The sequence below is a fragment of the Nyctereutes procyonoides genome, unplaced genomic scaffold (genome assembly GCF_905146905.1).
Source record: "Nyctereutes procyonoides isolate TBG_1078 unplaced genomic scaffold, NYPRO_anot_genome, whole genome shotgun sequence".
Taxonomy (NCBI): Eukaryota; Metazoa; Chordata; class Mammalia; order Carnivora; family Canidae; genus Nyctereutes; species Nyctereutes procyonoides.
In genome coordinates, this window is record NW_026575146.1 from 24,999,745 (window position 1) to 25,011,936 (window position 12,192).

Genomic DNA, 12,192 nt, shown 5'->3' on the forward strand with positions numbered 1-12,192 from the left:
TCCCGCATCAGGCTCCCTGTGTGGAGCCTGCTTCCCCCTCTGCTTGTATCTCTGCCTCTCTCTCTCTCTCTCTCTCTGTCTCTCATGAATAAATAAATAAAATCTTTAAAAATAATTCTGCTTTAAATTTTTTTAGATTTCATTTATGAGTGAAATAATATGGTATTTGCCTTTCTCTGACTTGTTTTACTTAGCATAATACTCTAGGTTCATCCATGTTGTCTCAAATGGCATGATCTCATCCTTTTTATGGCTGTGTAATATTCCTGTGTATGTGTATATACACAGATCACATTTTACTTATCCATTTATCTATTGATGGACACAGGCTACTTCCCTATCTCGGCTATTATTTATAAGTAATGCTTCAATAAACATAAGTGTGCATATATCTTTTTGAATTAGTGTTTTTGAATTACTAGACCATATGGTATTTCTATTTTTAATTTTTTTTGAGAAACCTCTATACTGTTTTCCACAATAGCTATACCAATTTGCATTCCCACCAACAGTGTATGAGGGTTCCTTTTTTTCTACATCCTCACCAACATTTGTTGCTTCTTTTTTTTATTCTGGCCACTCTAACAGGTGATATTTCGATATAGTTTTGATTTGCATTTCCCTGATCATCGCTGCTGAGCATCTTTTTATGTGTCTGTTGGCCATCTGTATGTCTTCTTTGGAAAAATGTCTATTCAGGTCCAGAAAATCCTAACACATCTACCCAAAGTACTAGAATAAACAAATAAGTGAAGTGGTAGGATACAAAATTAGTACCATGAAATCTGTAGCTTTTTTATACAGTAAAAGACGAAATTGCAGCAAGAGAAATTTAAAAAAACAACACCATTTACAGCTGCATCAAAAAGAGTAAAATACTTGGAAATAAACTTTACCAAAGAGGTAAAAGACCTATACTCTGTAAACTATAAAACACTGATAGAAGAAATTGAAGATGACACAAATGGGAAGATTTTCCATGCTCATGAGTTGGAAGATCAAATACTACTAAAATGTCTACATTACCCAAAGCAATCTATAAATTCAATCCAATAAAAAAAATTCAATCCAATCTCTATCAAAATGTCAACATTATTTTTCAGAGAACTAGAACAAATAATAACAAAGAATCACAGAAGACCCCAAATAGTCAAAACAAACCTGAGAAAGAAGGAACAAAAATGGAGGTATCACAATTCTAGATTTCAAGGTATATACTACCAAAGCTGTAGTAATCGAAACTATATAGCACTGACACAAAAATAGACACAAAGATCAATGGAACAAAATAGAAACTCCAGAAATAAATTCATGATTACATGGTCAATTCATCTATGACAAAGAAGGCAGGAATACACAATGAAGACAAGATAGTTGTTTTTTTTTTTTCAATAAATGATGCTGCAAAAACTGGACAGCTACATGTAGAAGAGTGAAACTAGAATACTTTCTAAAACCACGCACAAAAATAAAATGGATTAAAGACCTAAACATGAGACCTGTCACCATAAAATCCTAGAAGAGAACACGGGCAGTAATTTCTTTGACATCAGTCATAGCAACATTTTTCTTTCTTTTTTAAAAAATTTTTATTTATTTTATTTGACATAAGGAGAGTGAGAGAGCACATGCTTGTGTCAGCAAGGGGCACAGGCAGAGGGTAAGGAAGAAGGACGATCAGATTCTGTGCTGAGCAACAGAAGTGGGGGGCTCGATCTCAGAACCCTGAGATCATGACCTGAGCTGAAACCAAGAGTCAGACGCTCAACTGACTGAGCCACCTAGGTGCCCCAAATAGCAACATTTTTCTAGATATGTCTCCCAAGACAAGGGAAATGAAAGCAAAAGTAAACTATTGGGAATACATCAAAATAAAAAACTTCTTCACAACAAAGGAAGCCATCAAGAAAACAAAAGACAACTTACTGAACAGGAGAAAATGTTTGTAAGGGATAAATCCATAAGGGATTAATATCCAAAATATACAAAGAACTTAGACAACTCACCACCAAAGAACCAAACAATCCAATTAAAAAACTGGGCAGAGGATCTGAATAGTTCTTTTTCCAAAGAAGATATCAGATAACCATCAGATGTATGAAAAGCATCATGTTCTTGAGGAGCAACAGGGAAGGACAGACTAAGGAGGTCTGGGCAGGTAAGATGGGGAACTGTGGACATGAGGAGAGGCATGCAACAGAGCAGGGGTGCCGCAGGTATGGATATGCCATCACATAGATACTGTTTTTAAACTTATTAATGATGGGCAAGTCCTCAAAATAACATGGCATATTCATTAACAACAACAAATGTAGGTTCTTTTCTCTCTATAAAGTTGTATACTCTTCATTCAATAGCCATTTTTAGTTATAGTGGCATGTCTGCCTCTCAGCAGTCACAGCCCAGTGACATCAGCAAACATGTGCTACATTCGTTAATGTCTGATCTATTTCCAGTTGGCTCTAGGGATCAGACCATGCTGTAAGACAGAAAAAGTTTGAGAATCTTTATTTGTGGTAAAGACACTTATCAAAGAGAACGACAAACAAGGCACTAAATCCCCCTTTAAAACCAAATCCCCTTTTAAAAAATTACTGAAAGGGAAAAATGAGGAACAGACGGTCTACATCTTATAATTTATGTGCCAGAATGGGTTTGTAAAGGCAGTTGTTTGGAACCTGGAATCCAGTTTGCCAAAAAGAATGTAGTAAATTGTTCCTAACTAATCCCACAAAGCACATTTAATCCATACTGAAGTGAGGCTGTTTGCATTTATCATAGAAAAGGAATACTGCTGGAACACTGGCAATGAAGCAAAATACAACTGCATATAAAGTGATACTTAAAAAAATTATTTTCAATGTGAGGTGAAATTGACTGTTCTTCTCTCTGATTGACAAATATTTATAAACCATTTCCTGTTTTTGGACCAGACTGAGAATTCAAGAAGGTGTAGTGGTCCCTGCCCTCAGTTAGTTTACAAGAGAGCTGCTGTAGGACAAGGAGGTCCTATACGGCGCCTGCCAAGCAGCAGGATGATGGCATCCGTGTCAGCATTAGCATCAGCAAAGAGACCTTCTAAGGAGACTCCTGAGTATCTATGAGGTATACAATCTTACAGCTATGCATGATGATGTGAGAAGGAAAAGGAACCGGCAAACACAGAAAGAAGGTGGTGAATTATTCCAAATTGGGACAAAATGAAATGAGTTAGTGTAAGGAAGGGGGCCAAGGACAATTCACATGTGAAGAAAAAAGGCTGCCTCATTGGCAGTTAGTGGAAATGTGAGCAATGAAAAATAGAGGCGTGGTCATCTGAAAGAGGGGAAGGTAGTATAAATGCCTGTGATACAAACACTACTGCATAAGAACAGATATGCAAACACAGTCTAATCCCAGGTACTTTGTGCATAGTGGTGGCTTACTAAATAACTACTGAATGAATGAACTCATGAATTTGTGTAAGGTAATGGTGATTTTTCCAATCCAGTATGACCTCCACCTTTTTTGATAACAATAATAAAGGGAACTACCATATCTGTAACGGCAAGCATTGTGCTAGGCTGTATGTATACATACTATCCCTAATATTCACAAGCACAATTCACAATTCACAAGGTAGGTAACATATCACCAACTTAGAAATAAAAGTAGAAGTTAAAAAATGTTAGTAACTCCCCCACCAGTGAGAGCAGCAGAGCTGCCATTCAAACCCAGACCTGCTTAGCTCAAAACGAGTACTCTTTTATTACCTGTAGACTGTCACCCCGATGGTTTAACATCTTAAACAGTTCCTGTAGTCTTAGAGAACCTGCCTGATGGTTTAGGTGTTTACTGACTTGCCATATCTTTTTCCTACTTGATTCGATCCTCCTTGAGGGACTATGACTTATTGTTATCCTCACATGCCTGTCACATAATAAATGCTCATTAAACATTCACTAAATACATGATAAATGAAAAATTACTTAGTTCAGTGTTTCTAAAATTCAATGCCATTCTATACTTACAGATTTCAACATTCATAAAATAATCATGCTAATATATATTGTTTTCTACATGAACATCAAGGAATGAAAACATCCCGGTTTCTAAAAAGCTACTTTTTAAAAATTTCAATTAATTAACATATAGTATATTATCAGTTTCAAAGGCAGAGTTTAGTGATTCATCAGTGGCATATAATACCCAGTGCTCATTCCATCACATGCCCTCCTTAATGCCCATCAACCAGTTACCCCATTCCCCTCCCCACTCCCCTCTATTGATTCTCAGTCTGTTTCCTAAAGTTAAGAGTCTCTTAATGGTTTGTCTCCCTCTCTGATTTCATCTTATTTTATTTTTCCCTCCCTTCCATTATGGTCCTCCATTTTGTTTCTTAAATTCCATACATGAGCAAAATCATATGATAATTTTTCTATTTGTAGTCCACAAAAATTTTTAAATATTTTTTTATTTACTTATTCATGAGAAACACAGAGAGAGAAAGAGGCAGAGACACAGGCAGAGGGAGAAGCAGGCTCTATGCAGGGAGCCCAGTGTGGGACTTGATCCCAGGACCCAGGATCACGGCCTGGCCTGGGCCAAAGGCAGACACTTAACTGCTGAGCCACCTGGCATCCCTTTAGTCCACACATTTTCACTTTCCTAAAAGCATAGTAATAACTTTTATAAACGTTGTAAAAGTTAGGTTACATAAATTATTTTTAGTATTACAGGCTCCCTGGAATGTGCTCTTGTTTTTGCAATGCTCTCCCAGGACTCTCATTACATCTTTTATAGGGTGATCCCCATCCCCACTCATGGCTTTAATCACCATTGATATGCTGGTACCCCTAAATTCAGTTCTTGTGTGAGATAGTGGCCGTTGTGTGTTCACCAGGCCTTGTTTCCCTTTCTCCCTAGGAGCAGAGCTGGGCCATGTTTCCCTTCCTCCTTTATGGTTGAGTAGAACTGCAGTAGGTAAGTGCTGCCAGTGGAATGGGGGTGGAAGAACACATGCCACTTCCAGGTGGGTCCCTAAAAGCCTTCCTGTGCAACTCTCCTCCTCTTCCCGGTCTTTGCCAGTATCGACCAGGATAAAGCCATGGAGTCAGAGAGCTACCTAAGGGAGGAAGCCTGGGCCCTGGATGATTGTGTGGAGGAGAGCACCCCACCCTCAACCTACATCAGACCATGACAGGAGCTAGAAAAACTGCCTTAAGCAAAATATTGCAGGAAAGAGACAAGCATAAGAACTGACCAGTTCCCAAGGAGTAATGAAAGAGAACGGAAAGCTCAGAAATTTGAAGTTTTGAAAGGCTATAAAAAAACAACTTCTAGACCCTAGAGATTAAGAACAAGGGCTGAAAAGGCTTTGATCAACAAACAGAGTCCTAATAAATCTTCTCAGTTGTATAAAATGACCCAGGTTAAGGGTGAAGGCTTCAGTTTAGATGGCCTTAAGGCAGCCGCAATTAGGTTGAATAAAAGAGGAATGGAGGCCACACCCATTTTCACGGGGATACTATTCACAATGGCCAAGAGGTGGAAGCAACACAAGTGTCCACGGATGGACGAATACATAAACAAAATGTGATATACACACACATACATGCACACAATGAAATATTATTCAGTCCTACTAAAAAGAAAGGAAATTCTACTATTAACTACAACAGGGATGAACCTTAAGGACATTATACTAAGTGAAATAAGTCAGTCACAGAAGAAAAATACAGAATGATTACACTTACATGGGATTTCTAGAGTAGTTAAATTCATAGGGACAGAAAGTGAAATGGTGATTTCCAGGGACTGGAAGAGGGGAAAATAGGGAGTTGTGGTTTAATGGGTATAGTTTCAGTTCTGTAAGATGAAAATAGTTTTGAAGATTAGTGGTATGACAATGTGAATATGAATACACTTAACAACACTGAACTGTACACTGAGAAATAATTAGGATGGTGAATGTCACGTTATGATTCTTTTTTTACCACAATAAAAAAAATGGAGGCTATAGTAGCCTGAATGTTTGTGATTCTCCCAAATCCACATGTTGAAGCCTTAACCCCCAATATGATATTGAGTTGGGGCCTTAGGGAGGTGATATGTATAGATGAGGTCATGAGGGTAGTGCCCCCATAATGGGATTAATGTTCTTGTGGGAAGAAGAGGAGAGACCAGGGCTCTCTCCGTCTTTCTCTCTCTCTCCACACAAAGATACATACATGCACACACAAGCTCACACACATACACACAAAGCAAAGAAAGACCATGTGAGCACTGCGAGAAGGCAGCTGTTTACAAGCCAGGAGGAAGTTCCTCCCTAGGAACCAAACCTGCCAGCACTTTGATCTTGTACTTCCAGCTTCCAGAACTGTGAAAAATAAATGTCTGCTGTTGAAGCCACCCAGCCAATGTTATTTTGTTACAGCAACCCAAACTAAGATTAAGACAAAGAAGAAAAGAAAACAAAAACCTAACAAACCAGGCTTGAGAAATGTGAAGAAAAGAACTCTGGATACTGACACATACAATTGATGGGAAGCAAAGAGATGAGAAAGGCCTAAGTTTCCAGGGGATCAGTGCTGTTGAATAAACCACAATCTCACTCTAAAGAAAGCCTTTGTTGCTTTCAAGTTGTAAAACAACCTGTGGCAGATAAGACACCAAAAGCACAAGCGAAAAAAGACAAAACCAATAAAATTGACTTCATCAAAATTGAAAACTTTGTGCTTCAAAGAACACCATCAAAGAAGTGAAAAAACCCACAGAATGAAATTATTTGCATATCATATATCTATGAAAGGACTTATAATATAGAATATACATATAACTCTTAAAACTGAACAAGAAAAAGACAACCCAGTTGAAAAATGGGCAAAGGATTTGAATTAGCAATAATTGCGTCTCGGATAAACCTCATTGGCTATGATACTGCCACTGCGCAAAGCTGGGCAAAGGACTTGAATAGATATTTCTCTAACAAAAATACAAATGGCCAATAAGCACATGAAAAGATGCCCAGTATCACTAGTCATTAGGGAAATGCAAATCAAGACCACAGGTGAGGGGGATCCCTGGGTGGCTCAGCGGTTTGGCGCCTGCCTTTGGCCCAGGGTGCGGTCCTGGAGACCCGGGATCAAGTCCCACGTCGGGCTCCCGGCATGGAGCCTGCTTCTCCCTCCTCCTGTGTCTCTGCCCCTCTCTTTCTGTCTATCATAAATAAATAAATAAATCTTTAAAAAAAAAAAAAGAAAAGAAAAGACCACAGGTGAGATACTACTTTACACACACTAAGAGTGTTATAATCACAAAGACAGTAAGTATTGGCAAGAATGTTGAGAAATGAGAACCTTCTTACGCTGCTCCAGGTACTGTAAACTGGTATAGTGGCATTGGAAAACAGTTTGATGGTTTCTTAAAAAGTTAGATACAGTTACCATATTACCCAGGAATCTCTATTATATACCTCAAAGCAATGAAAACACATATCCACATAAAAACTTCTATGTCAATCTTCTTAGTAGCATTATCCATAATAGCCAAAAAGTGGAAACAGCCCAAAGTTCCATCAACTGGTAACGGATAAACAAAGTAGTTAAAAAATAAAAATTAAAAAACCCAAAAACCCCTGGTATATTCATATAATGGAAAACTACTGGGCCATGAAAAGGAACAAACTATTGGTCTATGCAACAACCTGGGAACATTATGCCAACAGTCTTCAGGACCAGTTCCAAAGGCTGAATGAAGAGCTCTAGGAAGGGCCAGGGCCCCTAAATGATTTCATGAGCTAGAATAACTCCTTTCCCACACACACAGGAGCAAGACACAACTTAGAATGCGTTAAGCCACTGTTTGCTACAGCAGTTAGCCTATCCAAAATAATACAAGACAAATCTAATGAGCTCCAGATCCTTTGGCTGTGGCAAAAACTACTCCAGTGTTTGAGTAGTCTCCTTGCCAAAATAAGCCAAACAACAGCCTGCAATGCAAAAGTCATATATGTTTCTAGATTATCCAACATTTCTAGACTAGGGTCTCAATTAAAAAAAAAAACAACCTGTTAGCACCCCCAAAAATGGGGTAAAAAGCCTTACAAAACTATACAGAATAAAAATATGTTAGTGATATTCTCACAATCCATTCTACACATATTTGGTAATCTTAAATGCCAGATATACACACACACTCGCTTTTTAATAATAGGCTGATTAAGTTAACAAATTGCCTTTTACTCTAGATTGATTCAGTAAAGGGTAACAAAGTCATAAGCCAGAACAGGAGTCAAACTACTGCTTACATGGAGCAACCAGAAAGAACAGAAACTCTCAAAGTACATGATCTGAACTTACATCTTCACATCCAGGTGGCATACTGAGATGCCTCTAAGGATACTTCTCAACCTGCTCCAGTGTCTCCTAGTCCCCTAGGAGTCAGAGCCCTCTCAGTGGGACTGGGTAGGAGGACTTGCTCCCACCTCTCCCTGTCTCCCCACCTTCACCTGAGGCTCTTCCGAGGAGGATGCCTCCAGAGATGCAGCTTCACAAGATCCAGAGGAAGAGGCAGACAGGTTGCCTGGTGTGTAGAGCAAACCTGGGGGCTCATCAAAGAAAACTAAGGTGGGTTTTAATAATACAGATTCCCAGGTCCCGCCTCTGAGAGGCCAATGCATAGGCCTGGCATGAGGTAGAAAACTGAAGATCAGCTAGGTGGGACTGGTGCTGTGGCCCTTCTATGGCTGTTAGAATTGCATGTACAACAGATGTCTACTTGTCTGTCTCACTATAAAGTTTAAAGTTCTGAGTATCTTGACAACAAATGCTTTGTCTTTTCATCCTTGTGATGTGAGGAGCTAGCAGAGAGCATGATGTTGCTTAGTGCTTAAAATAGGTTTACTGAACAAAACAATAAATGGCCATCATGTTTGTTTTTAATTTTTTTTAAAATTTAGACTGTATTTCTTACCTGGCCTTATGAGTATAATTTAGTAGCACGAAATATATATTTTGGTATCAGATTTTCACCTACTATGATCCTCAGCAAATAGCAAAAGTTATTATCTATTACTGAAGAGTCTATGATACCCTGCCCTAGAATCCTAACTCCTGAGCAGTGTAAGCAAAGTGACACATTAAAAAATAAAACCTCCAAGAAATCCTCTGTAGCTGTGGAGGTCAGCCAGCTATTGATTCCATGGTTCATACTAATGTCCTTAAAGGATATTATAATTCAGATTTAAAAATTCTTCACAGAGTAATCAGATGTTAGTCACTTGAAACATGAGAGAAAGAGAGACAGAAAGCAAAAGCAGACCCATTTAAGAATTCCTAGATATGATGTCATGAAGGTATCAAACATCTTTAAGAAAAACTTGAAGTGTTCCCAAGAAAAAAAGGCCCAAAACATCAGGATGATGATGGCTTTTGTATTACTGGCCAAATGAAGAAGGCTTTGAACTGAGGAGTGAGGAGGAGGTAAAGTGTTTTAATGTTAGAATTCAGAGTATCTTTATTTTACTTTGGTAGAATTTATGATTAAGTATTCCCTTTTCACACTTAACCCTTCTAATCTGCTTACTAATTAACAACTTGGTATGCTTTATGCCTCTAGAGACATTTTCTCAAGAGCTCTGCATTTGGCAAATAACTATATACCTTACATCAGGAAGACTAACAGGCTTCTAATTAGGGAAAGAATGAACTGAAGATTATGAAAACTGTTAGCCAAAAAATTAGATGAGCTACTGTTGGAGGCAAATCCAATTCTTTCATAAACTGTAGAGTGACACACAAAATAAGTGCCATGAAAAATGGGCTCCTGGGTGGTTCAATCGGTTAGGTGTCTGCCTTCAGTTCAGCTCATGATTTCAGGGCCTTGGGATTGAGCCCCCAGTTGGGCTCCCTGCTCAATAGGGAGTCTGCTTCTCCCTCTCCCTCTGCCCCTCTCCCCTACTCATGCTCACTTGTGAGTGCACATGCTCTCAAATGAATAAAATCTTTTAAAGAAAGAAATGAACATGAGCTACAAGGGAGCTTAGATGTTTTCGTTGCAGATAATACATGAACACTGTGCACCAAAGGCAAACTTGACGGTCATCCCAAGAGCAAAACCAGAGTGTGCTTTTTGTGTAACACTCTGTAAGTGGTATTATGTCAATTGGGACAATTCCTCCAGCTGGAGGGAAAATATCCCATAATGGTGGTAGATGTGATGATGTGGGAAAAACTGTAAAAACTACTACAGAGCCTGACTAGGAAGTAACTAAGTATTGTCTTTATAAACATCACCATCCTTTTAATCTGTCTCTTTGAAACCCACTGAGCTCAAGACTTTCCTCATCAAGAAGTAACTCCTAGTTAGATTGAGTTACCAGGCTACTCTGAGTCTACACTCCTGGTCCCCAGCATTGACAATTCCATCAGCACGGACAACTGTTGTATGACTTGTTCTTCAGTATATTCCTGAAGTGATTCTTTTGTCCTCATTACAGATCTGGACAGGCCAACCAATGGAACGTCCACCAAGCCCGTAACTCCACACTCCAAACTCCACTTTGTGAACGCCATGTGCAAACAGCAGGCTTGACCAGGGACTGGGAACCCACTAAGGGCAGCCACTCCCTAGGCTGCCCAGAGGCCTCTGAGCTGCTGTGGCATGAATCTACTAGAACAATCTAATTGTCTTTCTTTTGAGGGTATCTGAAATGGACACAAGAGGGAGAACTGAACTACTAAAGGGAGCTGAACAAATCTGAGAAACAGAAACAGTCATAGGATAGTATGAGTCCTAATAATGAGGGCAGGAATGGCTGCTATTTTATATCTACTTTGAACAAACTCCCATTCCCCAAATTATGTTTCAGTCACCAAAAGAAATGCCTTTTTTTCTGTTCCTCTGTTTCCACATTTGTAAAAAGCAGGTTATAATGATGGTGCTCTGATGTAGAACTATTGTGAGGAAGAAAAAGTTACATGTGTGCAATACTTAAGAATAGAGCCTGGCACCTACTAAGTACAAGATAAATACAGATATCTCTTATTATCCAAACTCCTGCTTTCTGAAAATAGGAATTTGAATATAGTAAGATAAATCTGATAAATTCCTCAACTATCCAAATTCAGGAACAAAATAGATTTGGCCAGAGAAAGATACTTGTGTTACTTACTATACTTAAGCACCTGATCATGTGCCAGATACTATGCTGTGTGATTTACATGTAAGAGTAAACCAACTTTTTTTCTATTGAATTCTATTTAACATGTAACATTATATAAACTTAAGGTATACAATATATTGATTTGATACATTTATATATTGTAATAGGGCTGTCAATGTAGTGAAAGTCACTACCATCATGTTATGTAATTACCATTTCTTTTTAATAGTGGGTGTACATCTTCTTTGGAAAAATGTCTATTTGGTTCTCTGCCCATTTTTTTTAATCCAATTGCTTGTTGTAGGAGTCCTGTATGTATTTTGGATATTAACCCTTTATCTAATATATGGCAAGTATTTTCTCCCATTCTGTAGGCTGTTTTTTGAATATACTATTGCAGCAGAACATGTTCTACATGATTGAGATGGGTACAGGCAGGTAGAGGCACATGTTCCTCTTTGAGCAAACTGTCACCTTAAGCAAACTACTCAAGAGGGGGTCCTTCACCCTGGACTACATACTCAAAAGGAGAATCAAGATGAATTACTTGGTCCTGGATGAGAACATGGACAGTGACCCTGGCAAGTCTGCATTTATGAACAGGGAGACTTCTGAGAAGACCATTCTGTAAGCCACCAATACAGACATATAGCAAACCTGGGCACAGAGCACTAATCAAGTCTTAGAAACACAATAAGACTCCTTAAATGCTGCCACAGGACCTCATTCATCAAAGATTACTATGTGCTGACAGAGAGTGACATCTGTGTGAACCAAGGTGAGGTGGTCCAGGTCCTCACTGTCAAAAAGCAGAATATGTGCCTGATGTTATCACCTTGCCAGCAACCATTCCCCACAGCTGAGGGCTGGGTCTTGGTATCCCTCACCAAAGCCACCGTAGCAGCAAAAAACAGTAACAAGAGCACTAAATAAGTGCCTCATTGGCTTCCTGAGGAGTGTGTAGATTTAGAAAACTGAAAAAGTAACAACACAAAAATATGAACACACGTTTGGAATTACTACTGCTTATTCTCAATGGTGTCACAGGA

At 38.8% G+C, this 12,192-nt stretch overlaps 1 protein-coding gene and 1 pseudogene across 3 annotated transcripts in view; both read right to left on the bottom strand.

The window, feature by feature from the left end:
- The window catches only part of MCM9 (minichromosome maintenance 9 homologous recombination repair factor), a 92,137-nt gene that overhangs the window by 10,795 nt on the left and 69,150 nt on the right, over positions 1 to 12,192 (bottom strand). The gene's annotated exons all lie outside the window — the stretch shown is intronic.
- LOC129501127 (U4 spliceosomal RNA) lies at positions 6,806 to 6,936 on the bottom strand (annotated as a pseudogene).